The sequence below is a fragment of the Chelonoidis abingdonii genome, chromosome 7, assembly GCF_003597395.2.
Source record: "Chelonoidis abingdonii isolate Lonesome George chromosome 7, CheloAbing_2.0, whole genome shotgun sequence".
NCBI classification, from domain to species: Eukaryota; Metazoa; Chordata; order Testudines; family Testudinidae; genus Chelonoidis; species Chelonoidis abingdonii.
The window spans coordinates 13,216,915-13,229,270 of NC_133775.1; the positions used below are offsets into that span (position 1 = coordinate 13,216,915).

General features: G+C 47.3%; 1 long non-coding RNA gene across 1 annotated transcript; it reads left to right on the top strand.

Annotated features, from left to right (window-relative positions):
- The first annotated feature begins 3,107 nt into the window (after positions 1–3,107).
- On the top strand, positions 3,108–12,335 carry LOC116817126 (uncharacterized). Its single transcript, XR_004371856.2, has 6 exons — positions 3,108–3,224; positions 4,385–4,679; positions 5,438–5,590; positions 8,203–8,277; positions 10,239–10,274; positions 11,151–12,335. It is a non-coding gene; the product is annotated as an uncharacterized LOC116817126 (long non-coding RNA).
- Positions 12,336–12,356: the final 21 nt, after the last annotated feature.

The following is a 12,356-nucleotide window of genomic DNA, read 5'->3' on the forward strand; positions in this document are numbered from 1 at the left end:
CCTTGGGAAGGATAAAGAGGAAGATATTAAGTACGATGATGGTTTTTCTGATGTGGTCACTGAGCCCCTAAGAACAGAACTGGGCCCCACCAAGTCATTTCACACAGGAATTCCAACAGTTGTTAGATCATGCCAATCTGGGATAGAATTTAGTTCAAGATCTTAAAGGCTCTGTATTCCATCATCAACTTGCATCCCAAGCATTTATACAGACAATAGCCCAGCCATGTTCTTTGTTAATTTAATTTTATTGCTAGTCTCATGATACCTGGTACTCTTCTGAAATCCTCAGCTCCTGGAGTCAAATGCTTACATGCAAACTTCAGCTTTTCATTAAAAAAAACCGAGTACATTTCTAGCCTTTATGGCTGCAGAGAAAAGCTTAAAAAATGTGACCTGAGTGTAAAGTAAAGGTTCAGACAACAGAAACTCAAAAAGAAGAAACCAACAATAATTTTTATCTCACGATTTTTAAGACAATGAATCTTCATGCTCATTCCCTCAACAATGTTATGTATTGAGATGATTATTCCTGTAAATAACATATTTTGGGTTGATCATTCTACCAGGAATGATGACTATGCTGGAGGTATTCAATGGTTACCAATCAGAGTAGATGGGCAAAATATTAGATCTCCCACCTCTCATTAGACATTGATGCAAAGCCTTACAATGTTAAGTCCAAAGAGGTTCACAGATGTTTTATGCCAGATCCAGGTCACATGGGCGCACAGGCCCTGAAGTTTTAAAATCTTGGTGGGGGCGCACAGGCAAGGGTCCAGATCAATGCCTTTGTGTTCATTCTTCCTCACTGAATCTACTTATAAAGCATCAGTGCTAGATGTGAGCTCATAGGGGGACTGGAACTAGAAGTGGGACTAGTGGCCCTGCTGGAGAATACCATTTGGCCTTTCCAGGTTCAACGGTGGGAGAGAGCAACTGGGCACCATGAGGGGGGCTTTACCCCACACTGGCGTACAAGAGGTTACCAAAGCCCTAGGGAGGCTGGGTGGGAAGCAGCCAATAGGAGAGAGGCTGCGAGGAGCAGTCTATCAGGGCCCAGGAGTCTCACAGAAATGGAGCTCCAGGCAGAGCAGAGGTTGGTTGTTGCTGGGAGCACAAGAGGTGAGAACTGTGTCCCTAGCAGGCTGAAAGAAAGCTAGCAGCATGGACAGGTCAGTTGCTGGCAGGGACCGGGGGAACAAAGGAGAACTCCTGGCTGGCTCAGGGACTGAGCAGCTGAAGGCCCTGAGGTAAGGAGGAACTGGGGCCACGGGGAAGTGTCTAGGGACCCATAGCAGCGGTGAGAGGAGCTAGAGGAGCAGCAGGAGGCTGCGATACACAGGGTCCCTGGGCTGGGACCCGGAGTAGTAGGTGGGTCCAGGTCCCTCCCACTCACCACAGAGAAGTGTCAGGATTTGGACTGCAATACTAACTGCCAGAAGGGGGAAACACGGATGGCGACACGGCCAGAGGGTTGAGCCACAAAGAGGACACTGCAGTTCCTGGGGTCATGGGAAGGGCTGCAGAGAGACAACAGGGACAGAGCAACAGTGTGCAAACCACAGATGGGAGGGCATAGGCATAGGCATCGAGCTAATCCCCACGAGGCAGTGCCGGACCCGTGGTGAGTGATGTGCCCCCTGACAGGCACAGTCTAAATGCACTGGCCAAGTGCAGTCGCCAAGTGTGCTCATGGACGGCCAGCTAGCACCAAAAACCTCCCATTCATAGGTTCACAGACATGAACAGAACTTGTCTGGGCCTCTGCTGGTTCAGTCACCGCCATCCTCAACATCAGTGGGAATCTCCAGAGTAAATTAGCAATGGACGCTGCTGGCATATGTACACTGATTTCCCTCCTGTAGTAGGATTACCGTCCCCAGTGCCCTGGGTATGTCCCGAGACACTATGGAACCATCGGTCAGGAGGCACCGTGGAAGCACAGGGACACCACAAAGATGGCTTCCAATAAATCTCAGGACAGCTGTGCATTTTAGGGTTGAACCCCTTTCCTGGTGGACTGGCGGATGGGGCAACCTGCTGCTTCCAAAGAAGAATTGGTCCAAACCAACATTTGTCCAAAGATACTGAGGATACGTTAACACTGCGATAAAAAAACCTCTGGTACCGAATCTCAGAGTCAACTGCCCTGGGCTTGCGGTGCTTGAAAGTAGCTGTGTAAATGTTTAGGCTTGGGCTACAGCCCACACTCTGAGACCCCACAAGGGTCTCAGATCCCAGGCTCTATCCCAAGCCCGAACATCTATGCTGCAATTTTATAGCCCCACAACCCAAGTCCTGCAAGCCTGAGTTAGCTGACCTGGGCCAGCTGTGCTCTTTTATTACAGTGTAGACATACCCTGAATTTGCTGTCTCCTATTATTATTGTATTGTATTACAGAAGCTCCCAAAGGCTCCAGCAAATATCTGGGCCCCATTGTGCTAGGCACTGTACACATAGCAAGAAACTGCCCCTGCCCCAAAGAGCTTACACTAGAGAAGGCACAGAGTTGCATGGGAAACTGAGGCACAGAAGGGTAAAGAGACTTGCCCAAAGTTGCACAGGAGGTCAGTGGCAAAGCTGGGAATAGAAACCACATCACCTGCCTCCTCTCATTCCTTATCCTCATGACCACGCTATTTCCCATGGAAATGACCCCTATAGGAAACAATTTAGTCCTAGGACATTGCCATATGTTATAATGTTATGACCTCAATGTAGGCAGCATCCCTGAACTGCTTTACTTAATATGGCCTCTCAGATTGCTATGGATGTTAGTTTCACCAGCCACATGCTCTGAAGCCATGAAGAGTTTATGCTTACAAAGGGAGAGCCATGCCAAAGGACCACCAGTTTGTCAATATAGAGCCAGCTTTCTAATGGTTAATAGAGTAACATCTCACCAGCTGACTGAGGGAGAACAAAGCAAATGCTATGTAAATAATGCCTCTTGCTCCTGCTATCTCTCCAGAGAAAGAAATGCAAATCTTGTTTGCCTTAGTGTTAATGGAGGGTGGAGGCCTGGAAAGAATCAACACAGCAGCCAGAATAAGTAGCTGGAGGAGTGTTAGTCATCCATTTTGTACACACTGGAGAACAGGCGTCATGTTAAGTAGAAGAGGCTTCATTTTATTTTAACTTAATCTGGTCAGTGTTCAATGTAGCTGTCACAAGGACAGCAAAGCACCTTGAATGGAAGCTACACCAAGGCCATCTGCAGGTAGGACAAAAACAATTCTTCCTATCTCTCAGTGAGTGGAGTGTCACCGCTAGGGTGACCAGATGTCCCGATTTTATAGGGACAGTCCTGATATTTGGGACTTTTTCTTATATAGGCACCTATTACCCTCCACCCCCGTCCCGATTTTTCACATTTGCTGTCCGGTCACTCTAGTCACCATCCCTGGAGCCTGTGTGATGCACTGGGTGATGGCTGTAGTATAGCCCTGCTGTGTAGACATTAGGGCCGTTACCTTCTGACTACACATTTTTACACATTTACCTTTCTTAATACAAAATGAATTCAAGATTTGCAAAGGGAAAATCTTTTTGGTACACTGAGGGCCCAACTCTGCTCTCCCAGATTTACACCTGTGTAACTCGGTCGAGCTGATGAGAGTTCCTCTGTATTTACATCCTGAAAGCAAGCCCAGAACTGGGTCCTGACTCTCCTGGCCAACACTATTGGCATTCTCAACATGAGAAAATACATGTGAGCAGCTCTAAGACAGGCAGTGAAAGAGTAATGCCATTTAGAAATGTTCCAGGCAATATAGCAAGCACATCGTTTACCAGAGGCAAACCTGAAAACAGTAGTGTTTATGTGTCTGCCCTGTAATATAAGGAAGGAGGAAGTCATTTAGTCTATGCCACTCAGATGAACTCTGTTTTGATATCTGATTGGGTGAGACAGCGCAGTCCTAGTCTTTAAAAAGTACATGATCTTGGATCCAAGATTTCCAAAACCAGGGATTAGTGATTTTGGATGACTCTGTTTTTTGGGTTCTCAACTTGAGACACCTTAAGGGACTTCATTTATAGAGGAGGGTGTTCAGCATCTTCTGAAAATCAGGCTCCTTCTGGCAACTCAGGCTGGGCACCCAAAACCACTAGCCACTTTTGAAAACAGGGCTTCAAGTCAGATGGGGACAGTGCACCTGACTTTTAAAACTTGATAGACTGGTAATGTTGCTAATTAGTGTGGCTGTGTCTCAAAGACAGTTGGTAGCCTAGAACTAAAGATAGCAAATCCATCCACTAAAGAAAGTACTGAAGATGAATGGTGACTCATAGGCAAGAAATTGATTATTACAGAAAAACGTTAAGACCTCGGTGAATTACAATGTTCTTGCTTGACAGCTCATGCTCCTTTTTGTGCAGACTCTTGTAAAGCGGATGTAATCAGCTGAGGATAATCAAGACTTTGTGTTGCTTTGAAAGATATGCTTCTCGTGCCGTGCCACATTAGCCAGGGAATCGCAGAAGACAGCAAGTGTGTCATCTGTCTCCCCCCTTCTAAGGGTGAAATTCTCTGCTGCAGCAACAAAACAACACTCTGATGAATGCCAGGAAACCAAAAGACCCAAAGGTCTCAAAAGAAAGAGCGACAGGTGCTAAAAAAGTCACTTTCAATGCAGCAGGAAGAGAAGAAAGGGCCGTCTCTAAATCTAAGCCAGTAAGACATGTTGCATTTATTTATTAATTAAGCAATAGGGATCGATACCCAAGACATTTCTAGTGGATTAATGTCCAGCTGGGAGGAGCTGACAGCCTGAGGGACATGAACACCAATCTGTCATTAATCCCCAGGAAATGCTCTCTGCCAAGGTCATTAAGTGCCTGGATTTATTTTATGGGTGATAATAACAATAAACATACTTCCTCCCTTGACCCCCACCCCAACTGAAGTGCTATGCAACAGCAGCAAATCAAATACAGTATAGTATACACATGAATACAAACTTCCCTCTTCAAATACAAGCACTCAATGTGTGGGTGGATGTGTTCTATTTAATATTAGGGAGGAAAAGGCATTCAGCTACTATGGTGCAGGGCCCCATGTAAGAATTAGATTCGCTAGCCAGATGATGTATCAATGCCCAGAGATGCAGGACATTCACTGCCCCCATTCACACTCACTGTGGGTGGCTGGGATGTGCCATGGGATGGGTGGGGTTGAGTGGGGTTTACCTGTTTGGTTAAAGGGTCCAATTAGTATTTTTGTTGTCTTGGGGGCAGGCGAAGGGTTTGAGCTGCTGGGGCAGGATGAGTGGCTAGCAGCTCAGTGAATGTGTCACAAAATTCCATTTGGGGAAGTATCCAAGATGGACACCATGGACCAGATGCTCCTGCAGCTGGTGTCATGACACTGGCATGTCTCTTCACTCAGACATCTGCATGCACTCACTTCTTGGTCCTTATATTCCCCTTAAGTCCCCAGGTGCTCCAACTGCTGGTGGTTACTCACCTCCCAAGCTTCAGATGGGCATAGAAACCACAGGAGCTTCAGAAGCCACAACTTCTAAACCAGCCTCCGTCAGCTTGAGAGGCCTTCTAGCCGCCCAGCGACTCACTAAGGAATTTAAGGTACTATGGTTATTGCTGTAGAGATGCTCCCAATAACAGCCACTTAAGAGCAAGGCTCCAGTGACCCCCTGGTTCTGCTGTGTCCCATAGCAGTAACCGTCCCCCTCAAGCAGACATCAGAAGGTTTCAGAACTGGAGCGAAAGAGGCTGGTATTTCTGCTAAAAGCATCTATACCTAGGTCCTCTTAATGGGCTGTCATGGTATAATTCCCCACTCTGAACCTTAGCGTCCAAAAGATAGGGTACCAGCATGAATTCCTCTAAGCCCAATTACCAGCTTAGTACTTGTAGCGCTGCCACCAACCAGGAATTCCAGTACCTGGTACACTCTGGTCCCCCCAAAACCTTGCCTGGGGAATCCCAAGACCCAGATCCTCTGGATCTTAACACAAGGAAAGTAAACTCTTTCCCCCACCGTTGCCTCTCCCAGGCTTCCCCTCCCTGGGTTATCCTGGAAGATCACTGGTGATCAAAACTCCCTGTATCTAAAAACAAGGAAAAATCACCTTCCTCCCTCCTTCTCTTTCCCAACTCCCAGACTCTCCCTGAGAGAGAAAGTACTCCTAACACAGGACGACAATTAGCCTCCTCCCCTTTCCCCTCCTTTCTCCCCCACCATTCCCTGGGGATCCAGAGCCAGTTCCCCTGGGTTCACCAGACATTAAAGAAAACAATCGGTTCTAACAAAATTTAAGCTAATTGAAAGAGGAAAAACAGTAAAAATATCTTTGTATTTAAGATGATTAGGGTAAGGGTCTTGCAGCTATATAGGACACTGGAATACCCTCCAGCCTAGAGTATACAGTACAAATTAAATCTTCAGCAAAATACAAATTGTGAACTCCTTCCCAAGACAACTTAAGTCCTTCCAGCAAATGACATTTGCAAATAAAGAAAACAAACATACGTCAACGCCTTATTACCTAAGTCACTCACTGTTCTGAACGAAAGGGCCTTGTATTGGAGGATATGGAGAGAAACCTGGGTTGCATCTGGTCAATCTCAGACCCAGAGGAGACAACAAAACTAACGCACCACAAAACTAACAGCACACACAAAAACTTCCCTCCCTCAAGATTTGAAAGTATCCTGTCCCCTGATTGGTCCTCTGGTCAGGTGACAGCCAGGCTCATTGAACTGGTTAACCCTTTACAGTCAAAAGAGATATAAAGTACTTCTGTTCTATTAACTCCTACTATTTGTTTATGACATGGGCACAAACAGTAAAGCAAAGCCTGGGGCCCTGCTGCCCAGTGCAACCTCCACAACTCCTAGCCCTTTGCAGGCCCACGGCCTTTGCCCCCGCAACACCAGCAGGTGATCATCCCCCACAGTCAGTGGGAGAAAGCCCAGTGGTTTTGACCAGCCCCATCACTGTCAGGCTGGCTCTGACTGCAGAGGTTTGAAGCTGTGCCTTTGCTAGCATGGTTAACAGAGACATCCACATGTGCTCCTTTCCTGGGGCACATGCTCAGTACTGGAGTGCACCCCTGAAGGAAAGGCAGGCTGACTCTCTTTATCATCCCACCTACCTCTGCTAACTGGCCTCTGCTAACATCATTAGCCCTGGGATTAAATCCATTTTACTCACGGCAGGAATCGATGATGATGTTTTTAACTCCCCTCCCATGGAGCTTACCTGTTTAAGGCAGCTGCTAGCAGTGGCTGGCCATTGACTCTCAGGTCCAGCCACAGCCACTGTTTTCTGGTGGTGAGGGCTCAGGTAAAACGTATAATGCCTAATACTGGGGCTTAGGCATTTTCTGTTGGAAGACAGTACCAGGATTTACAGTATAGCTAGAGGTGCCAGCTAATAGTCTGACACTGGATAGCTCCCATCTCAGCCACACAGTGTATTAAAGGACTGCCTACTCCCCTTAGTTAAACAAACAAAGCCCGAAGGAGCCCTTAGAAAAGTGCTACCGTAGGAGCCGAGATGTTAACCACAGCGTCTGGGACAAATTCCAACTCCGGCAATGACATTCTAGCTAAATTCCCCAAGCCCAGGGCAGGGAGTAAGGGGAGCTGGGGTCTGTTCCCAGCGCAGCCACTGACTGTCTGGGTAACCTTGTCAGATAACAGCCTTTCAGCTGTAAACCAGAGATACTGACACCGGTACCTGTCTCATGGGGCAGGATAGAGGCTAAGCTCAGTAATGTTCATAAGGTGCTTTGAGATCCCCTCATACCAAATAAAATAAGGCTGTATTTGGATGTTTATAAGTCAGATACAGCTATGTGAATATAGATAGTTCAACGTGGCTGTGAATATATCTTGTTCTTCACTTTCTGCCCTAAAATGCTGTGTATTGTTGCTGCCTTCAATTCCAGAGGTGGCTGTATTGCAGTGGTAGGTGAAGTGATCTCTTACCTGCCTCACAGGGACATTGCAAAGCCTAATTAGCTCACCTTTGTAAAGTGCTTTGAGATCCTTTGATGAAAGATGCTGAAGAATGGCAACGTGGTACCGCAGTGTCTGGGCCGTGCACGTGCCCAGTCAGAAACTCCCTGCCCTGAAGAGCAGCCCCATGTATGGGTATGAAAGGTGGGCTGGAGCTTTGTTGTCTTGCTCGTGTCTCTTAGCACCTGGTAAAACATGCATTTGACTTGTAGAACTGAGCCATTATGAAAAACAAGTCAAGACTCCAAATCTCTCGTCACAAGCCCATCACCATCATCAATGAGAAGGTACTTGTTCTGTCTGCCTAGCACAGGGTCACTCAGATGACACGCTCAGTGCAGTTTTCTACTGAACATTCCTTTGGCTGAGGAGAATGGTGACATCCCCTCAATTAGCAATGAAGACTGACCACTCGATGCCAATAACAGTGGAACACACCACAGTGGAATTGCTCTGTCTAGGAACTGCTCCAAGGGCTTTGAAGATCTGGACTGGGCTGGGCTCAGGCTTCTTTCAGTGACTAGGATATGTGCATGTTTCAGGCACCACTGTGATCTACATATGATAGATCTAAAGAACTCAGCACCCAATGTGCACTTATTCTGGTGCCTAAATGGAACCTGAGCTTATTTGAAAATTTGGCCTTTTGGGCCTGATCCAATCCCACTGACATCAGTGGATCAAACCTATAGGAATGTGTCTTTTCTAGCTGAAGAGGTGTGGTCCCAACTTGAGTAGGCTAACAGCAGTTAAAATCCTTGTGAAGACCAGGCAGTTGGTAGTTTTTCACATATCAGTGGGTTGAGTTAAAGACTATGGAAAATCCTAGATCTAGTACTAGGATTTCACCTCATGTTAGTTACCATGTGTTAGTTAACTTGAGTTAAGAACACATCTTGTTTCTGAATGAAGACAAGGCCTTAGCATCTGATCTTCAGTGGTGCTGAGCCCCTAACTCCAGTTAGGGTCAAAGGGTGCTCTGGGTCAGGCCTATGCTGTCCAGAATAGCCTCCATTGCTACACTCATGGATAAAACTACAAAGGTGGTGATTATCCCTCACATTGCTTGGAACAGACTCATCATCCGGGCTTAGAAAGAACATGCTTCCTCCAAGCTCGATTATTGTACAGGTGGCCAGAGCATTCTGGGTTTCCCCTGCTTTCCTCCAAAGCATGCATCCATCACTGGCCACTGTCAGCAACAGGATGCCTGCCTGGATGGATCACTGATCTGGTCTGGGATAGCAGTGCCTAGGATTCTCTTATTTGTGTGGTTTAGTGTCCCCATTCCACCCAGCTGCATGGCATGTTCCCAGTTTCTGCTATTTGTTGTACCCACTGGATACAACATTACTTAGGAAACCAGGAGTGTGGACGGGGAGAGCTCTCTTCCAGGCAGGCTAGCAGTGATATGCTCCTAGGAGACAGCATATATCAGCCTCATGACACTTTCACCCTCGTGTGACCTGGGGGCCTGCAATTCAGCTGCTGTGCCTGAACCGAGGAATCCTCATTTGTCAGCTAAGCAATCCTGGGTTAGAAGGTGTGTGTGTGTGTGTGGGGGGGGGGGGGACAGGATGAGGAATAATGGTGACGAGTCAGGACAGTCTTGTCAAATAGGAGTCTTGCCATTAACAGCAAGGACCTCTGCATCAGGACCACAGTGGATTAGTTTGTACTGCAACCATTTTGTTTCACTAGAAATAGAGTTACGCTATATCTGGTTCTCACACAGTTTCTATCATGTAAGAATCTATAAACCACACATTGAAAAAGGCTTGGATTAATTTAAATGGAAGGGATGTTATCAAACAGTGGGACTTCAGAGCTGATCAAGGGTTTAAACACAGTACCAAGTAGGGAGAGAAATTACTTAGGCAGGAACACGAAGTACTGAGATGAAATTAAGAAAGAGAATATCTAGGCTGCATATCGGAAAAACCTTCCTGGCAGTGAGCTGCATTAGGCGATGGTCTTGTCTCCTTGGAGAAGTACTGAAAGCCTCATTGCTAGGTTGCGGGTCTAGCACTGGAAATGTCCTGTAGGGACCAATCCTGCATTGGCCGGGAGATAAGCTGATCTCTCTGATCCCAGTATTCTGACATGAAATGAGCCATCTGCATTTCCAGAGATGACTCTACGCACACACAGCACTAAGAATCCATTTAATAATTGATGCAACAATCAATATCTAAGCATTTCTTCAATGAAACTCTTCCTATGGGATACTCCTCTGTTCTGCTCCTAGAGCCTGTTGAGAAGCGGAGAAACCCATCTTCCTTTAGTAAGTAAAGAGCCCAGGCAGCATCCTGCCAACTGAGCATTAGTGTCACACACAGGCTGGGGCTGGAGTACAAGAACCGCCTGTCTGTGCAGCATGGCTTTCAAGCTCAGCACACTTAGCAAGGCCCCCTATCTCCTTCAGACAGGGCTGCCTGAGCAAGGGTAAGTGTAAATCCCAACTTGGGCAGAGGGAGTCTTAACCTGCCAGGACAAAACACTAAATGGAGTGGGGAAGAGTGTCTGTGGATATTGGAGAATAAAGGGCCGGGCCTGGCCTTAGGGCCTGGCCAGAGGTGGATTCTGTTTAGAGCAGTGGTCCCCAAACTGTGGGACATACTTGCCCTCCCCCCAAGGAAGACACAGAGGAATGTTCAGAAGGACAAGCCCCCATGGGGGGTGGGGAGGGAGCGCCCCGCTGCCCTGTCCCTGTCTGCAGTTCTGTCCTCATTCCCTCTGCCCCCCTAGGCCAGCTCCACCTCTAGCCCCAGCTCTCCCCACATCCCCAGTTCTGCCCCCAGCTCCATCCAAGCTCCTCTGCTAAGCCAACTGTGCAGTAGTGTGTGTGTGTGTGTGGACAGATTCCATGACTGGTAAGGGGAGGAGGGAGGGTGTGACAGGAAAAATTCAGGCACCACTGCCTTCGAGGTTGCTGTGCCGAGAGCTGCTGTCTAAGGCTCTTCACATTTCCAGGGCCACCTCCCACACTAAGGGGAAATTTCCCTCAAGAATTTCCCTCCTTCAGGGAATGCAGAGGGCTGAGTTGATGGAGCCACGTACAGAAATGCCACCCTCTCTCCCTGCAGTCTGCCTTTGCAGGATTGCAACCCAATGATATTCACAGCCTGGGCTGTGTGTCTCTCACTCCCCTCCCTTCTAGCCATGAACAAAGAGAGAAGAGTTAGCAGCAGAAGGGCCAGACCAGCTGGGCAGAGTTGTGCCCCATCGTGTTCCAGATGTGCTGAAACACCGAGGCATATTGGGGTGGAATTTAAAGTACAGTTCCAGTTTTAACTGTCCCATTCTTTGCTAACTCGAAGTTATACCCCTGCATTTTCAAAGAGTTGCACTGGGTACATCGATACTGCAGCTGGGAGCAGGCTTCCCTGCTCAGATACGGACATGGACACACACACACGCGCGCGATTTGCTCAAGCTTGCATACTAAGCATAAGTGTAGTTGGGGGTACCACAGGCAGTGGTTCAGGCTAACTGTCTGAGCGCATAGCCAGGATTCTGGGTGGATTTGTCCTCAGCTGGCTAGCCCAAGTCTCCCCCTGTGCTACCCATGGCTACAAGGGTATTTTTTGCATGTTAGCTTGAGAAGAGCTAGAGTATCTGCCTAGCCTACCGAAGTAGGGAAGCATGCTCCCAGCTGCAGTGTAGACATACCCACAGACGTTTAGCAAAACCTCTAGATTTTCAAAGCTTAGTGCGTGTGAACAAGTCTTCGAAAATTTGGCTCGTAATGGTCTGAGATGATGCCTTCCCTTGTGTTCCTAGCTAGGGCCAAAGTACGCCAGCTACTGAAGAATCGATCTCAGGCTTTATGAAACCCAACATATGTTGGGACAGGACTTAGGCAGTCAGCATTGGGTAGAAGTCCTACTAGCAAGGACAGGTTCACAGAACTTCCTCATCTACCATAATAGTATAGTGGTGGCCTCCAAGATGGTTAAAACGTGGTTTGATATTCCAGTGCAGACCTAACCAGGTTTTAACCATGTGAATGAATTGGGCAAAAGCCCTGGATATATCTTAGCATTTACGTATGCTGGGGAACCAGAACCACATTTTGTGTTGTGGGGATGACTGTATGGTGAGCCAGCACACTGACCCAGTTCCGTTAATATGCATGCATGGGTTAATTCTAGACTCCCAGTAATTGGAGTCAACTCTCATTGACTTGACTGGAAATTGACTGGTTAAACCCCATGTAGCTCTTTGAAAATGCAGAGATTCATATTGTTGGAACAGAATTTATTGTGGTTCAATTGTAATACACACACACACGTGTGTGTGTGTGTTTGTACAGGGTCTAAAACAATGGGGCCCCAATCCTGACTAAGGGCGCTGGGTATGACTG